This window comes from Lactuca virosa, chromosome 4 (assembly GCF_052849685.1).
Source record: "Lactuca virosa cultivar CGN04683 chromosome 4, Lactuca_virosa_CGN04683_v6, whole genome shotgun sequence".
NCBI lineage: Eukaryota > Viridiplantae > Streptophyta > Magnoliopsida > Asterales > Asteraceae > Lactuca > Lactuca virosa.
The window spans coordinates 517312812-517332602 of record NC_136429.1 but is presented as its reverse complement, the minus strand read 5'-3'; the positions used below and the strand labels follow the sequence as shown (position 1 = coordinate 517332602).

At 35.8% G+C, this 19791-nt stretch overlaps 1 pseudogene; it reads right to left on the bottom strand.

Moving 5' to 3' along the window:
• Positions 1-3092: 3092 nt before the first annotated feature.
• LOC145107087 (GDSL esterase/lipase At5g42170-like) lies at positions 3093-13972 on the bottom strand (annotated as a pseudogene).
• Positions 13973-19791: the final 5819 nt, after the last annotated feature.

The following is a 19791-nucleotide window of genomic DNA, read 5'->3' as shown; positions in this document are numbered from 1 at the left end:
ATTAATGTCCTATCCTACCCGTTCGGCTAACAACCCTCCACCAGTCAAGGAAGCAGTGGGTGAGAGTGGACACCTATTAAACTGCCATTTTATAGGCAGTAACCTTATACCCCCCTTATAGACTGGCTTCGTGAATGAGGCCTACTAACGGCAAAACTGACTTATTCTTATACATATATATAAGTATTAACTTTTAATATTATAATAGTATAAAGGTGTATTTTACACATTTAAAATATTTAGAGGTTTAATCTATTAATTAAACTATACTCTCAATTTAATTAAACTTAAACCATGTCATTATGGAATTATTAATTCTCATTTAATTAAACACTTCAATTAATTTAATAAAATCCATAAGGTTTGATTTTTAACTTTTAAAACTCTAGGGTTTGGAATTAAAGTGCTCATTAGTGTGACTTTACGAATTCCAAAACTTGAGGGCAGGTTTTGAAACTTTTCAAGACCTTTCACATTCATAACTTATGAACAATTATGAGTTTTAATACACATGAATGTGACTTTTCATATAACTTGAGGACAAGTTACAATAACACATAACATGAATAATTAGATCAAATTTTTGGATCAAACACAATCATCATATAATTCTTCCTATTGATCTAAACTAACTCATAACAAGACAATTCATATCAAATACCACAAATAATCACTTTATTATCAAAACATTTGACAATTGCCTTTTAAATGGATGAAAAACTATCATTACCAATTCAGAAAATACAATTTTTATGACTACAAAACAGTTTGTGGTAATGATCCTATCCAATTCTGGCCAAAAACTCGAATTTGTGCACTCTGATCAACCAACTCGGCGAGTCCATGAACTGGACTCGTCGAGTAGCTTCATTTCTACATGGACTTGTCGACTTCCCCAGTGGACTCGGTGAGTTCATCAAGCAGAGTGCAGAAAACTCGATTTTTTCAACTTTAAAACTTAGCCATGCATCAAAATATAACAGAAAACAACCCATGGCTCTGATACCACTCTTGGGTTTTGTATACTACAACATCTTATGGTGCACATACAATCCTAAAAGATTTGGATCTATGTTTTCTCTAATTATACATGCAATATTGTTTCCAAAGCTTTAAGCCTACAACTAGCATACAATATGACAATTTGAACAATTCAACTAGTTAGATGACTTACCTCTTATAAGGACTTGTAGTTCTTGGCCATTGAAAGCTTTAGCACCTCAAGTGTGATGCCTCTAATGTGTCACAAACACCATATGCAAGAGGAGGCTTTGAGAGAATAAGTTATCATGCACAATTTTGTTCCCCACTCAACGGACCATGTTGTGTGTAAAGACTTTCCTAGGCGGAAATTAGACGACTTCCAAAAACTAACTTTTTATTATATGAAAAATAACATTGTCATTGTCCTTATTCAATCGTAATTCAATAGGGCTGAAGATGTAGTTGGTGTAACTAATAAATATGAAATCTGGAAACCATACCCTTACAAATGGTAGTTTGGCATCGAATGCAAAGGAAGCATGATTCACTGATGGTATTTGGTAGAAATCATAGCATGTGACTCCAAGTTTTCTTCTTTACCTTTTATATTCTTTTTTAAAAGCTATTTTGTTTGTTTCATCAACATATTTGTTTTATTGATTGATTTTTGTTTTTTTTTTAGATTAGGAATTGGATTTTTTTAATAGTTATGAATATGGTGTGATTTAGAAGATGAAGATTATGAGATGAAGTTAAAATGAAGGAATGTGTGAGGGTATGATGGATAAAATAAATATTTGAACTTTGTGTAGAAGCGGTGAAAGTGTATGTTTTTTTTTTGTTTTTTTTTTATTATTATTTTTTTAAATTATGTCGGTTTGTAGCTAAAGTTTTTTACATAGTGTTGTTTTCTTTTTTCGAGTGTCAACATTAACTGTTTTTATATATATGGAATTTATTTCAAAAAAGTAACATGGGATCTTTCACATGAGTGGGTGTATACTTACAATTTTGGAACCACAATTTTTAATTGTCATAATTTATGTTTTAACGCTAATGTTTTTTTTTATGTATAAAATATAATTTAACTCTCTTCCTAAATGAGATTAGAATTGAGCTTTATGCATTATATATGAAAAAAGTCATGAAAATGCAATCTTTATTGGATAAGAGTTCATTTTAGGGATTCTACTTTGAAATGATATTTTTGTGCCTAAGAAATACTAAAATGCAAGAAAGTATTGATTCAAGGTTCTAATTTTAAATGCAAGAAAGTATTGATGGAAAATTTTATTTTTTTGAATAAATGAAGTATATTACCATGCTTTAAGAGACAGATGAACGGAAGTACCAATGCAAGTATGTATTTTTCATGTGTTATTGAAATTTATTACAATGATTTAATAACAAAACATAAAAATAGAATGTTTAAATTTGCAAGTTAATAAAAGTATATTGCTATTTTGCAAATGTAGTATTAATTATAATGTCCAATAACTAATTAAAGTTGTTTTACATATTCACCCGTGAAGTACACGGGTTATAACCTAGTTCAAAATAAAAGGATCGACGGCTTGTAAGCCTTGACGATCTTGAGTTCTTCCATTTGGATCTTCATATACGATTGAGCGACGTCGTCAACCCATCAAAAATATTACACGCATACTGATGAGTCCATTTTGTATCACTTTAATCGGCTATTATTTCATCACAAATATTCCAATTTTACTAGAAAAAGGTTCTACTTTTAATGTTTCTTTGAATAATTATATTTGTGCCAAAAAATGACGAAAACAGTCAAATAAATGCAAAAAAAATTCTTGGACAGCTTGACCACGTTGCTAAAAATTGGGAATGTGTCGCATAAAGAAGTGAAAAATATCGCTTATTGACAAACACCTGGTAAACATTGTTAAAGACCTGCCCTAGATTAGAATAATATATGGAGTAGTATCAAGATTTCCAAAGAGTCACAAGAGCCCACAAAACATAGACCAAAATGCAAACATAAATAGATTGGCTAGCCAACAACGTAGCTTTTACATTATTCGGATTCAGATGATAATATAGATGAATTGCTTTATTTAATTATAAAACATGGTGCATTATCTTCACACTAGCAATTTCTCTCACCCGTGGAACCTTGATTATTCTAGAGCAAACTATCCACCAAACCTGGTAGACTCTCATTAGCAAAGATGTTGCATCCGATCTCTGATAGGTGGATACTATCCCAAAAGAGGAATTTAGAGTCATCTGGGCATGTTCGACCGAATTTGTTGCATAAGTAAACCACCTCTACCAATCCAGTTCCACAGCAACCACTATTTGTATTTTCCAAACCTAGGGAAATGATGAATAGATTAATAAGCAAAACCTTATGGAAATACGATTGTGCAAAATTAGTCCAATATTGCAAAATAGGTGGAAAATATTTTCGTTGAAGTTATGTGGGGAAACATATATATAGACAAATCTTTGAATGCATATTAATTTTTTGATGGAAAACTCCATGTATTTAATGCATATATAATGCTATGTACTACATGAAATATATATGAATTGGATAGAGAACTTCATCCAATGCATATATAACAACAAATTTGAAAATCTGACAACTAGTGCTTTTGAATGGATTCTTTTCTTGCGGAACGTTAAAGAAAAATATGTAATTGATATATACCGTATTTCTGAGGGTTATTGATGATGTCTATTAGAGGACTGTAGAAATCAACAAAGGCAACCCTTGACTGAGGAAGATTACTTTCAAGAATTGGGAGTAGTTGTTTTAGCATGTTGTTATACAAACGTACGTGCAGCTTCATTTAAATTCTCAACGCACATTCTAAGGATGCCGCCAAATAATGTTCTCTCAGCAGGAAAACAGCCGACTGGTGGTGCGCTAAACACAGCTATCCTTCGTGCTCCCAGTTTGTATAGTTCCTTCAAGGAAATCGAAAAACACTTATAATTAGTATTAATCTCATTCAATGAAATCACTACAAGAATATGCCTCTATTCCGACGACACCTGTCGTCGGTAAAAATCTCGTTGTGCCGACGACATGTCGTCGGTATAGTGTTCTGTTTACATTGACCAAATAGCATTGACCTGAGACTCTATCCCGACGACATGTCGTCTCGACAGGTGCGGCGGGAACGAAAAGCATTTTGGCGGTATACTGAAAACCTATGCAGACGACATGTCGTCTCTATAGGTTACGGATTTTATGATTTTGATTTATTTATTTTCCTTGGTGCAAGAATTACTAAAGACGTCGTTTCGTGGAGAGCTATCCCGACGACATGTCGTTGGGATAAAAAATGGCGATCCGTGTGACAACTCTATGCCGACGACATGTCGTTGGGATAAAAAATGGCGATCCGTGTGACAGTTCTATGCCGACGACATGTCGTCGGTATAGGGTTGTAGCCTAATAGAACCCAGTAGTCATTGCAGACTGTTTCCTTTGTTCCTCCACCTCCCAACGAAGAATCACGCTTCTGGTCCTTCACCTTCACCGGCGACGAGCTTGTACGTTTCTTACTCGTTCTTTTCTTCTTTGTTAGTGATTGTTTAAGTTATTGACTTCGATTTTGGGGTTTTTTGTCCGGTTGGCTTTCACATTCACAGCCTTCACAGTGGCCACTCCCCTTCTCCGGTGAAATAATTCTGGTGTACATCTTCCGGACTTCACAAAACCAGTAAGCTTTCTAATTTTTTTGATTTCAAAGTTTTTTTTTCACTGATTTAGTTGATTTGGTTATTTTCCGGTGAAGTAGTGATCAGATGACCACCTGTGACGACCCACCTTCTCCTTCCGGTCACCGCAACCCACATAACAGGTAGCATATTTGATTTCTAATTTTTTTTTTCTGAAATGGTGTTTTTCTAGTGTCCACCAGCCTTCACCAGAGGACCATAGTAGAAGCCGACCACCGGAATCCCACAAACACATACCACAGAACAGGTTAGTATTTTTTTTTCTTATTTTTTTCCGCTCACCTATACCGACGATTTGTCGTCGGAATAGGTATATAATAAAACTTTATTTTTTTTCTTCGAAAATCAATCCCGACGACGCTTTGTAGACGACAAGTCGTCGGCATTGGTTTCTCTGTACCGACGACATCTATCCCGACGACATTTTTCACTTTTACCGACGGAGCTATTCCGACGACTTTGTACAGGCAACATGTCGTCGGTATAGGTTTTTCCGACGACAAGTCGTTGGCATAGGTGTTGAAAATGTCGTCTGTATAGGCATCGTTCCTTGTAGTGAATTCTTTCTTTCTTTCACGTTGATATATATTTTATATATAGAAGTCCATGTCTTTTCTCAACGCATGGAACTTCTCAAAATTCATTGAAACTTATATGTACGTTGAAAGCTTCATATGATGAAATTACTGTACCAGTAACAAAAAAGAATATAGAAGTATTAATATATACCTTCACAAAACTCAAGGTCAGGTTTGTCAACATGGTGTCATATTCAGTAGCATCTGCGAGTATGCCTCTTAAAGGAAAGGTTATTATGAGATCGTTTGTACTTGCCACCACCAGAACTACACTGTTGGTTATTATATCCATCGCAGCTTCTTCGCCGACTTTTGTCTCAAGCTTTCCAATATATTGTTTGAACAAATTCAATTGATCCGATAGTGGTATAGCGGACTAATTGATCAACAAGTGATCAAATATTAATTAATTAATCACAAATTAATTAAATAAATTGAACACATAGTAGATAGATGAATTAAAAGCAAGATGTGCATGCATGCATGCATACCGAAAATCTTGGTGTTACTGGATCATACCCGCTGCCACCAGAAGCAAAACTTACACCCGTCAGAAGATCATCATCTTGTAGGAAAGGTCAAGATAGGCTGGCAGATACTCCTTCACTCCTAATCCCTCCACTTGCAAATCATATATATGGCAGTTTTAGTTGTCAGTCGAAATGCAAAGTACAAAAACCAATCTTTAGATATTAATCTATGCCATGCATGCATGCATAATAAACATGCACCTTGAAGAACTATAGATGGTTAGAGAGAAATAGATTGAAATGTACTAGCCAACCGTTTAATTTGTTTTTCCAATCATATATATGTAGGTACTCAGGGCCGGCCCGATACATGGGCGAGATGGGCCGAGGCCCAGGGCATTGAGGGGGCATCATTTAGTCATGTGTTAACGATATATATAGCAGTTTGGTCCAAAAGATTTAGCCCAACTTTTGATTTCTGTTCGACGCTAGGCTGGAGGCAAGGTAAAAAGCGTGCAATCGAATCGACGTTGGAGATGTAATCGACATTTTTGATTAGCTGATTGTCGATCGACGCCTAGAAAAATGAACTTTGTTGAAGATCGAGGAGTCGACTTCTTCTCTAAATCTAATTTCTACTTTTTGATTTCTCTTTCTCCTATATCTTATTAGTGATTTGGCGATATTTATGAGTTGGGGTTTGAACAAACTTTGTCGTTCTTTGTATTTCTTATTTTTCTTATTCCTAATTATAAATTCTCCTATTTTAGTATTTTATCACTATTTCTGTTGGAGTTCGATCGTTGAAGTTGTATACTTGGCGTTCATCGGTTCAAACTTGAAAGCCATCAGCTAAAGAGGTAATTATCAGTTCTATTCTTCTATTTCTGATTCCCAATTTGTTCGGAATATATTAGTTTTGTTTGAAATATGCATCTTTGATATCATATTTGTTTGTTTGATTATAGTAGTTTGGTTCAGGATGTTTAATTTTTAATTTCTTGGGGTTTGATTCAGGAGTAAGACTGTAAGAGTTGGAATATGTGTTTAATTTTTTTAGTTCAAAATTAGGAGTTGCTGTAGGCATGATTTTTGTGGTATGCTTCAGGTATAAGTTCTATGGTTTTATGTATGAATTTCAAGAGTTTCAATCTGAGTTTTTATGGTTTGTTTATGTTATTAAGGAGGTATACTTTTCTATTGAATTTTGAACTTTTGATTATTTTGAATATTTTGAGGCATCAACTAGGGGTAGTAGTATACAATTTTCCATTGTTATTTGTTGCTATCAGACATAGTTTTTTTTTTTAATTGATCTATATTTATGATTCTACGATTCATTTTCCATATCACTTTACATATTGAAACTGAAAAAACACAAACTTTAGTAATTTTTTTTGGTTTTGAAACAATAGGAGTAAAATAGGAAAGATATTGATAACATTGTATGATCTCAATGACTCAATAGCATTGACTTTAGTTTGTTTTTTTCTAGTTTAGAAATAGGAGGGGTAAATTAGGAAAGATTCTTATTTAGATTTCCGCTTTGTGTTTTTAGTGTATTTTAGTTTTCCTGAGATTGAAAAAACTCATTTGTTATTTTAATCTTATATCATCAATATCTTTACTCACTTTTATTTATTTTTTTTACAGTTAAAAGTGTATTAAAATGGTGGAATCTTTTCATTGAATTTTAGTTAGTAGGATCTGAGTGAAATACCAGAGATTACAGATAATGAGCTGGCTGTGACAAGAGAAGGAATAAAAATTGAGAACAGAAGACAATTTGCAATCCAATTTCTTTGGAACAAAGCAAGTGCATGAAACAAGGAAATGTGACAAATGGCTTCTGAAGCATCGTATAATGTTCTAAGAAAAGGCATTATCACATTTGAAGAAGAAAATTTTGCTTGAAAACTAAATATATGTTGTTGAATACGTTTTTTTTATGATTTATATATATATATATATATATATATATATATATATATATATATATATATATATATTTGTAGTTATATGTGTGTATGTGTGTTTTTATATCGTATTTGTTTTGTATAAACATAGGGGTATTATTTTATTACTTTGCCATGGGCATTAAAAATCAATGGACCGGCCCCGTAGGTACTTATGAACTTGTCTAGTAGTTCTTGGACGTTGTTATAACGTGGCGATTATTCTAAGCTCTATTTTGCGTTGCACTTATGAATTATGATAATTTCAACAATGCTTTATGTTGTGAAATACGAAGGATCCGAATAGACTTAAATAATATTAGCTCAATGCGGAATGGGATCAAAAATTATCAAAGCGTAATAATCACAACGAAATACGAATAAAATAAATAGAATAGAGACACAGGAATTTACGTGGAAACCCAAATCGGGAAAAAACCACGGGCGGAGGAAGCCGAGAAACAATTCACTATAATTTACAGTGTTTACAGGGATTATGAAAGAGATTACAAATAGAGTGAGAGGGCTAAAATATATGGTGGTGTATCAGTATATATATATATATATATATATATATATATATATATATATATATATATATATATATATGTAATGTTTTACTATATATATATATATATATATATATATATATATATATATATATATATATATATATATATTTGATTGTTGGGTTCATTTGTAATGAAATGGCTTAGGTTATTTATAACCAAAGAAAAGAACATATGAAAAGATAAAAAATGTCGTCGTCCAAAAATGTTACGCCTTCAAATTTGAATACTATTCATAGTTAAAAGAAGAAGCAATGTTAGGCGCCTCTATTTATGACCAAACACTCCGCCTACAAACTTTTGAATAACAAATCTCCAAATTCACATGTGCCGTCCAATTCTTCAAACATTTCCAATTTCATATTAGATTACTATTCATAGTCAAACTATGAATAGTAAATGATAAGTTACGGAAATAACCCCTGAACTATTTGCCACTTGCTAATTTTGGAGGCAACTTTTCCACAATCTCCACCTTGACATCAAAATTAAGCAAGTCATGCTTTACGATTAGTCAAAACCTTTAGCTCATCAAACTCTAAAACTTCCATAAAAAACTTCAATTTTGTATAGAGAAAAAATTGTTTCCGGAAAAATAAATAATAGTTCCTCCACCACGAGCCTTCAGGCTCAACTGCGATCAGAAACACCCACCATGTCCAAACATAATTTGAACTTGGCTATAGGAAGACTTTTAGTGAACATATCAGCGGGATTATAATCTGTATGAATCTTGTCCACAACACAATCACCTTTTTCAATGATATCCCGCACAAAATGATAACGAATATCAATATGCTTTGTTCGGTCATGAAACATTTGATCTTTACTCAAGAAGATAGCACTCTGGTTGTCACAGAAAACTATGGTCACCTTTATTCTATCATCGAGTTCTCCGAATAACCCCTTCAACCAGATATCTTCCTTAACTGCTTCTGTAATCGCCATGTACTCTGCCTCGGTAGAAGACAGGGCAACTGTAGACTGTAACTGGGCTTTCCAACTAACAGCACAACCATTTAGTGTAAACACATACCCTGTAATTGATCTTCATTTATCCAAATCTTTGCCATAATCTGAATCAACATATCCGAACACCCCAGTGTTAGATTTACCAAAACGTAAACACATAGAAGACGTACCGCGTAAATAACGAAAAATCCACTGTACTGCTTTCCAGTGTTCTTTCCCCGGGTTCGCCATGTATCTACTAACCATGCTAACAGCATAAGCCAAATCAGGGCGTGTGCAGATCATAGCATACATTAAAGATCCAACAGCACTAGAGTATGGAACACGTGCCATGTAAGCCATATCAGTCTCATTAGTAGGACTCAAAGCGGATGATAGCTTGAAATGAGCTGCAAAAGGTGTGTTGACAGACTTTGCTTCGTGCATATTGAAGCGTCTTAGGACTTTCTCAATATAACTTTTCTGAGAAAGCTGCAAGATCCTAGACTTCCTGTCACGAATCATTTCAAATTCAGCTTTCAACTGGTCTTTTAACTTCTGAATCTCCTTCATATCTTTTGCTGCAATCAACATGTCATCCACGTACAAGAGTAAGTAGATCTTTGAACCATTGTCACCTTTCTTGAAATAAACGCAGCTATCATAGGTGCACCTGCTGAATTTGTGACTGGTCATGAAAGAATCGAACCTCTTGTACCATTGTCTAGGAGACTGCTTGAGGCCATAAAGAGATTTGTTCAACTTGCATACGTAGTTCTCCTTTCCAGGAACTACAAAACCTTCAGGTTGTTGCATAAAAATCTCTTCCTCAAGCTCACCATTAGGAAAGCTGTAGTGACATCAAGTTGTTCTAACTCAAAATCGTTAGAAGCAACCAACCCCAACAATACACGAATGGAAGTATGTTTGACAACTGGGGAATAAATGTCAGTGTAATCAATACCAGGAATCTGACTGTAGCCTTTAGCTACTAACCGAGCTTTGTATCTTGGTTTATCATTTGGGTTGACAGGTTCCTTGAGCTTGTAGACCCACTTGCATTTAACTGGTCTCTTCCTTTTCGGAATAGGAACTAAATTCCAAGTACTGTTTCGCTGCAAGGATTCCATCTCATTTTGCATAGCGAGCATCCAATCATTTGAGTCTTCAGATTTGATAGCCTCGTCATAATTTGCAGGCTCCGTTGCAGACTCAATATTATCAGCAACAATAAAAGCATAGGCAACCAAATCAGATTCAACATACCTCTTCGGAGGAATAATATGTCTTCTCGGTCTATCTCTTGCAATGCTTGGAGTAGTAGCTTGTGGTTGTGAAGGTGTTGAATCTTCACCAACAACATGCTCATCCGACGAAGAAGAATCTTGATGCTGATTTGTACTCTGATTAGTGGTAGGTGAAGTAGGAAGCTCCACCTCCATTTGAGCATACTCTTTATTTGCTTCGGATGATACATCTGATGCATCTGTTCTTTTAGAAGAGTCAGCAACTGGTTGAATCATAGCAGACTCATCAAAAGTAACATCTCTTGAGATGATAATTTTCTTCAAATCAAAGCTCCATAACTTGTAACCCTTTACACCTTGATTGTACCCAAGAAAAACGCATTTGATTGCTCTTGGTTCTAGCTTCCCATTGTCAACTCGTGCATACGCTGGACATCTGAATGGTTTTAAATCTGAATAATTGGCAGGTTTACCGGACCATAACTCAAACGGAGTTTTCTTCTCGATTGCTCGTGACGGTGATCGGTTGATAACATAGCAAGCAGTCGAAGCAGCCTCCGCCCAAAAAGACTTTGGCAATTTGGAATTAGAAAGCATACACCGGACCTTCTCCATAATGGTGCGATTCATCCTTTCAGCTACACCATTTTGTTGAGGTGAATGGACTACTGTGCGATGTCGAGTAATGCCTTCCTTTTGACAATAGACATTAAATTCTTCTGAGCAAAACTCAAGTCCATTATCCGTACGAAGATACTTTACCACCAGACCTGATTGCTTTTCAACCTGAACTTTCCAATTTCTGAAGGTATAGAAAACGTCTCCTTTATGTTTTAAGAAGAAAGACCACACCTTCCTGGAGAAATCATCAATAATAGTGAGCATATAAATAGCTCCACCTTTTGAAGCAACTCGAGCCGGTCCCCACAAATCCGAGTGAACATAATCAAGTGGTCCTTTCGTTGTATGGATGCCACTTGCAAACCTCACTCGTTTTGCCTTGCCATATACACAGTCTTCACAGAAATCCAAATCAACAATCTTTTGTTGACCAAGTAAACCTCTTCGACTCAATTCTGACATGCCTTGAAAACTCATATGGCCGAGTCGAAGGTGCCAAAGACGGGACTGATCTGGATCAGAAAGAGACTTTGAAACAACAGCAGCATCACTCGAAATTGTTTGCCCGTCAAGAAAGTAAAGATCTGAGGTTTTTCGTTTGGCTCTCAGTTTGTCGGAGCCGTCTTTGAATACCCTGAGAACTCCACCTTTACCAGCAAACTCGTATCCCCTTTTGTCAAAGGAACTGAGAGATAACAAGTTTCTTCTGAGGTCAGGAACATATCTAACATCCCCCATGGTTCGAATAACTCCGTCAAACATACGGATCCTGACTGAACCATGTCCAAGAACTGGACATGTAGTATTGTTACCCATCAACACATAGCCCTGGTTAACCTTTTCAAATGTGTAAAACCAACTTTTGTTGTGACACATATGAAAAGTACAACCAGAGTCGAGTATCCAATCACCAGTGGAATCCAGTTTATCTGAACAAACTGTCAAAACTTCTCCAATACCTTCCACCTCAGCTACATCGGCTTCACCCGAAGTGCTAGCTTGTTTACCATTTGCTGCCGTCTTCTCTTTTTCTTTATTCTTCAACTTGAAGCATTCTTCAAGCACATGTCCCTTCTTGTGACAATAGTTGCAAAACTTTCGTTTGCCTTTTGATTTGGATCTGGTTCTGTTGGAAGATTGAGAAGTTCTACTTCTCTCTGTTGTTCTTCCTCTGGCATTCAAACCTTCGGCTTTAGCATCACTTGAACCACCACCAGTAATATGCTTCATCTTTTCTTTGGAATCCAAAGCTGTATAGACTTCATCTAAAACTAAAGTGTCACGGCTATAGATAATAGTATCACGAAAATGGCTATAGGATTCTGGCAACGACGACAGTAAGAATAAAGCCAAGTCTTCATCTTCATACTGAACATCCATATTCTCTAAGTTATTTACTAACTCTTTAAATGTGGATATATGTTCAGTTAAAGAGCCTCCTTCAATCATCTTGAGACTGAACAACCGTTGCTTCAAATGCAACTTGTTTGGTAAGCTCTTGGTCATCAACAGTTGCTCCAACTTTAGCCATAAAGAAGCCGCTGACGTTTCTTTTAGAACATCTTGCAAAACATCGTTTGACAAGTGCAAACGAATCTGGGATAAAGCCTTCAGGTCTTTCATCTCCTTTTCTTCTTCGGTCCATGTATCGGACATCTTATTGAAACCCAAAAGCGCCTTGTGTAAATCCATCTGAATGAGAATGTCTCTCATCTTTACTTGCCACAACGGAAATCGTGTGTTACGATCCAGTAGTGGAATATCGTATTTTACCGAAGACATGATTAATTACTTGATAAAATGATCCCAATGAGCTAATATTACAACCCGGATGCTCTGATACCAATTGTTGTGAAATACGAAGGATCCGAATAGACTTAAATAATATTAGCTCAATGCGGAATGGGATCAAAAATTATCAAAGCGTAATAATCACAACGAAATACGAATAAAATAAATAGAATAGAGACACAGGAATTTACGTGGAAACCCAAATCGGGAAAAAACCACGGGCGGAGGAAGCCGAGAAACAATTCACTATAATTTGCAGTGTTTACAGGGATTATGAAAGAGATTACAAATAGAATGAGAGGGCTAAAATATATGGTGGTGTATCAGTATATATATATATATATATATATATATATATATATATATATATATATATATATATATATATGTAATCTTTTACTATATATATATATTTGATTGTTGGGTTCATTTGTAATGAAATGGCTTAGGCTATTTATAGCCAAAGAAAAGAACATATGAAAGGATAAAAAATGCCGTCGTCCAAAAATGTTACGCCTTCAAATTTGAATACTATTCATAGTTAAAAGAAGAAGCAATGTTAGGCGCCTCTATTTATGACTAAACACTCCGCCTACAAACTTTTGAATAACAAATCTCCCAATTCACATGTGCCGTCCAATTCTTCAAACATTTCCAATTTCATATTAGATTACTATTCATAGTCAAACTATGAATAGTAAATGATAAGTTACGGAAATAACCTCTGAACTATTTGCCACTTGCTAATTTTGGAGGCAACTTTTCCACACTTTAAAATTAAAAATATGTCAAAGATTATATATATATAAACGAAGTGGTACCATAAAAGTCAGCTAGTGTCTTCCCATTGGAGAACCTTCCGGTTGGTTTTCCACCCATAAAATCTTTTGCATATGGGAGATAGTTAGCCTTTCCTATAGCTGGGATATAGTTATTATTCCCTTGATCAACGAAGGAGTCTCCGAATGTTAGCACCGCCGACACGGACACAATTTCTTGCTTATTTATTTTTCCTTCACTGCTACATAAATAAAGGAGAGCATGCATACAAAACAGAATCACCTTATCAGTTGAATGAATCATTGTAAAATATTTGAATTTTATGATAACAAAATAAGACCAATTTCGATATGAAGAAAGATGTAGTATTGTGATAGCTATATATATTCGGAAAATACTAGGAAAAAAAAATTAATGATCCCATCTAAAAAGAGAAATTGTTATGACCTTTTTTCCTAGGTTTGATTTTGCACTTAAAAACGTGTTTTTTATCTATGGTTTATCATTTTTTTTATAATAAACTGAGGTCCATGCTTCACATGAAAACTTCATTTACAAAAAGGTAGTCTTTTAGGAGTATAAATTACACATATGGTCCTTGTGGTTTGGGTTATTTATCTCTTTGGTCCATAGTTTTTTTTTAAGAACGATCCCTATAGTTTGTATTTGTTTTGGTATTGGTCACTGACCGAATTTAAATGACCATTATGTCCTTATAAATTCTTTGAAGAGAAAATTCATCAAATAACCAAATATAGGGGAGGGGGGGGGGTATTGAAGAATTTAACCATGAAAATCTTATTTTTGGAGAATGACCACGAGATCCGCAGAGGGGGCTCTGCGTGAAACATCCCAAAAATGCGGTCCAAAAATTTCATTTTAATTCATTAATAAAACCATAGTTATCAAAATCATTTCATCCAAGAACATAAGTCATCGTATCAAATCAGAGTATCATATCAAAACACATGTTCATTATATCAGAGTAAAACATCAAATGCTAAAACATCTTGGTGTGTGCAATGTAGTCTTCCCGAGTTTTTCTCTCTACAACTGGAAGTACCTGAAACCAAAACTGTAAAACGTAAGCACGAAGCTTAGTGAGTTCCTCATACTACCACATACCATACACATAACCACATATACTGGGCATCCGCCCCTACATCGGGCCCCGCCCGACATCGGACTCTATCCGGCATCGAGCCCCACTAGGTATACAGATCTGTTTCTCTTAGGACCCCCTGTCTCTGGGCCTCGCCCGCTATACGCATACAACAATATCACATAATCATACTAGCACATAAAGAAACATACTCTAGATGTATTTCCTATCCTAAGGCCTCGCCTATCTTGGGCCCCGCCCCTGTCCTGCTACTGATGAGTCATGGAACCCCGTCCACACTCCTGCTGATAGTGAGATACGGGCCCCCTCCCACACTCACTTCTCTCCTATCACGGGCCCCGCCCCTACTCTATTATGGATGAGATATGGAACCCCGTCCATACTCAGCTAGTGATGAGATACGGGACCTCGCCCATACTCACCTCCCTACCAGGCACATACAAGTATCACACAGACAAAAAGTATAATCTAACATGCAAACATTCCTCGGGTATCGCCCGACATCGGACCTTGGTCCGGAATAACATACTATCATACAATGCCTAGGGCTAACCCCCGGGTCTTCCTACCATACATAAACTAAATGGTCAGGCATTGTGGTCGTAGACCCATGCAAACAGTGAGGAGACTCACCTTGCACTGTTGAAGTCCTGCATATAATCCTCTGGCTGCTAAATGGCAATTCCCCAAACTACTAATCCTTCCGCTCCCCGAGCTATCAATACCAAAATAACACTTAGTCCAAAATGCCTTCAAAATTCAAACTAGGTCAACCTTGGTCAAAGTCAAGGTCAAAGTCAAAGTCAACCCTGAGTTTGTAAGTCCCGAATTCTCCTAGGTATCAATCGGATTCACTTTGATGGTGCGGAATCCCAATCAAAGTGTATAATGCAAGATATAAGATGAATAAGAACTAGATAATTAATCTTCAATGCACACTATTATAGATGAATAGTCGGGTATATAAGATTCTTGATTACACTTGGATTTCTCTTTGTTTCTCTCTAGATCACGTCCTTAGCATATGGCAACCCCCAAAAACGTCCCACTGTCTTTACAAGGCTCAAATGACACTATTTATACCTAGACCTAATAACCAAGGCCCAACCCAAAACCCAAACAAAACAATATTAAGCCTAACCGAAATCACATGTGATTTTGGCCCAAACAACACCAAAACATGGTGTTTTCGGTCCTAGACCGAGAACTCTAATAGCTTATGAAAAGCAAAGTATAAACCACAATTTATGACCTAACAATCTCCTCATTGGTTTTTTAGCTTTCTTTTCACTTAGAATAAACCATAATTTAGTCCTAACAATCTCCCCCTGGGTTTGTAGCTTTGTTTTCTTTTCAATCTTCTCTTTGATCTTGACTTTTAGCTTTTATTTTCGATTTCTTCACAACTTCAAGATGAACATATGATTTTCTTCATGAATAACTTCATATTTAGTATTTGGACTTCGTTCTAAGAATTTGACTTTGAACGCACATTGGGTGTAGGGGCTTCTTGTAAAGATTCTTGAAAATCAGCACTTTCAGCTTTGAAATACTTCAGAGAAAATAACAGAGACTGATTCTTCTGGATCACCTCAGCAAGTTCACAGATAGCAGCAAATTGATTGAGGAGGCTTCAATGCAATCTGTCATAGAACTTCAAGTACAGCGTCACCTTGCTTCTGGGGTTGAAAAATTGAATGTTGAAAAATAATTTTCACGTATTGTTCCTTCGAATGAGTATTCTTTAACGATCATTGTTGCGCCTTGAAAAGTAACCATGATTAAAAAGTCCCTGTGGATCACAGAGTCATAAAAACCCTTCTCACCACAGTTGTTCAAGGACCCAGCCTTGGCTCAGAAGGAGACTACTCGCAGTATCTGTGTGAACACGGAGGAACGCACTGCGATTTGTTGAGTATCGGAGAACTACTCATGACCTTTTTAATGTTAGCCCCTGTATATCCTAGATCAAAGATCTCAATACAGTTTTTCAAGTTAAACAAGTTAACTTTGCCCTTGGCGAGACATTCAGCGATAATCGTGCCTTGCGAGGTGCATCGCCCTAGTGTCATGACATATGTACAGTTTCAGACTTTTAATTCCTTAAATACGACAGTTCGTTGAAAGAAACTGCCTAACTGACAATTTGTACAGTTTCAATCCTTCAATTTCATGTGAAATTTGAGTCAAGTGTAATGACCGTCAATTCATTTCCACGTTTCTTCTCCTTGCTCAGAAAATTCTGATACAGTCTCACAGAGAGTCTCTTCTTCTTTTTGAATTCACTTTTTAAGACAAACGAAACTTTGAGATAAAAAAAATAAAAGTAAAAATAAACTTAGCACACAATAGAAATAACTAAGAAAATAAAAAAATTAAATTAAATTAAAATTAAAAATACACACAAAAGTAAAAAAAAATTTGGATTTTTTGATTTTTCTGAAAAAGAAATAAAAACAGAAATAAAATATTTCTGGAGTTTTTAAATTTTATGATTTTTGTTTGATTTTTTTAATTTTCCCCCTAAATTTGTGCATAGAGGAAAAATATGAACAAATTTAACAAAAACAAAAATAATAACTAAATTTACAAAACATAAACTTTTGGGATCAAAGTTGTCAAGCAATTCAATATCGTTTATCAGCATACACCTGCATGTTTAGCTCTGGTCAATCACCAATATTGTTGTCCACTTAAACACAAAGGATAGTGACAAGTTTGACATATTATAAATGACATGACATTGTGATTATATTCCTAAATAATATTCATAAATAGACCATTTTGCTTACGACGACCAATGATATTGTTGTCCACTTAAATTCAGCAGCGAGATCTATAGTCAGCCTTTGTTAGTTCAATTTTAAGTGCACTACAATGTGTTCCCCAGTTCACGACATACTCTAGCAATCAAGTAATTCCAAAAAAATCTTTACTTTAGGTGATTGTTCAATTATTTGAGAGAGAAGATAGATATAGAAATGCATATGTTGTATCCCAGGTCGGATGTCTTCCAAATACGCAGAGGGGCAACATATGACTAACATAGATAGAGGGATAGAGAAATAGAAAGATACATATGTTGTGTCCCAGGTCGGATCTTCCGATCACGCAAAGGGGACAACATATGACTGACATAGATAGATAGAGAGAAGCATAGATAGAGGTGCATATGTTGCGTCCCAGGTCGGATCTTCCGATCACTCAAAGGGGGCAACATATGACTGACAGAGAGGATAAGAAAGAAAAACAATTTCACACATAATTAAGGACATAAGTTTGTACATCGAAGAAGTGTTGAGCCACAGTTCTAGATGATAAGTAACTTTAGTGTATCTCGCAGGCTCTCATGTTTATCTCACTGCTCAATCTATCCAAGTGTCGTATGGTCAGTCCAAATGTAACTATCTAAATCCAGATGAGTTAACATTGTCTAGTTCTTTCATTGTCAAAAGTGTCTAGTCCTTTAATTTTGAATCCTTCGTGCCTACTAACACATTGAACACAGAGTCTAAACAATTCAGCTTCAGTGCATTACATGCATCTCATATTGCCCTTTAAAATTAAACTTTATATCACTTCCCAAAAATACTTACGAAAGAAAACATATTTTTGTATTTTTTATTTTTATAATTTTTTTTGTGTTTTGATTTCTCCCCCTTATTTTGTGTATGGGGTAGAAAGGAAACAAAATAACTGCGCAAATTTAAAAGTTTGTCTTCAAAACGAATCATTTTAGGAAAAACTTAAAAGTATTGGGAAGAAAACTCAAATTGTAATTCAACAATTGAAGTTACATCCAGATGATCTGAGAACAGCACGCATATGCAGCAACATGTTCAGCCTCAGCTGTGTTTCAATTCCGGAACGAAGTTAAGATATTCAATATTCATCATGCCATTAAATGCGATCCCCATTTATGAGCCTTTCATTCTTCTTTCCAGCAAAGGATACATACTCTCAATTAAAGTTCTAAATAAAATATAGTTGAGAGATGTCCCCTATCATGTGCCTGGAACAGCCACTATCAACAAACCGAAGTATGATGATATTCTTCCATAGCTGCTCCAGCACAGAGTGCGGAATTAGTTGGTCTTTGGAACCCAGTCCATTTTGAATTTGGGTTGACCATTATCATCTACACAAGGTACTCTCTCCCACGACATATCATGTTTATCAGACACAGAAGATGAAGAAAAGTTAGAATCATTAAATGATTTGGGAGTGTGAACCTTTGGTACCCATCTGTAGTCAGGTTTAACCCATTTCTTGTTTGAGCGGATGGATGCCTCAGCACTTGCTTTAGAAGTTGAAACTGATCGCCAAGATGACTTCGACCTAACCGATCTTGGTCTAACATAACCATCTCTTGAATTTGGCTTCTTGTCCGACATTCCCTTCTTGTCTTTGGGAGATTGATTATTGCCCTTCTTAGCATTCCAGTCACCATTATGTGAACGTGACCTCGAAGGGTTTTTTTTGGAGGATCTCCCTTTTGGCATATTCTCCCAACCTTGTCCATAGTAGGGAACGTATGCACGATTTGGACAATTTCTGACAATGTGTCCAGGTGTTCCACAGTGGAAACATATATGTTTCTTCACGTAGAAGTTGTTTTTGCCTGTCCCTGGAAGCGTACCCATGCCTTGTCTCTGATTGTTCCCACAAGCACACTTACAGCAAGCAGTCTGTTTCACTTGTTTTGGTGGCCTGTATTTACCAACAACAGGTTTATTAGAAGTAACAGAATTAGAAGCAACAGATTCAGAGTTCAAAGAGACATTGGTTAGACAATGAACAGAATTAACAGAACTAGAATTATTTCTATTCTCCTTTTCCTCATCTTCAACTGCTTTACATGCACATGAAGTAGAGGCATTAGTATCGTTCACCTCAATATTTTCAGTTGGGTCGGATTGTTCAGTGTTAACTGATGCTGGTATAGGGGGCGAGCCAAACTTAGCAGGTGTCTCTACTTCATTGGTTTCAAGGAGTGGGG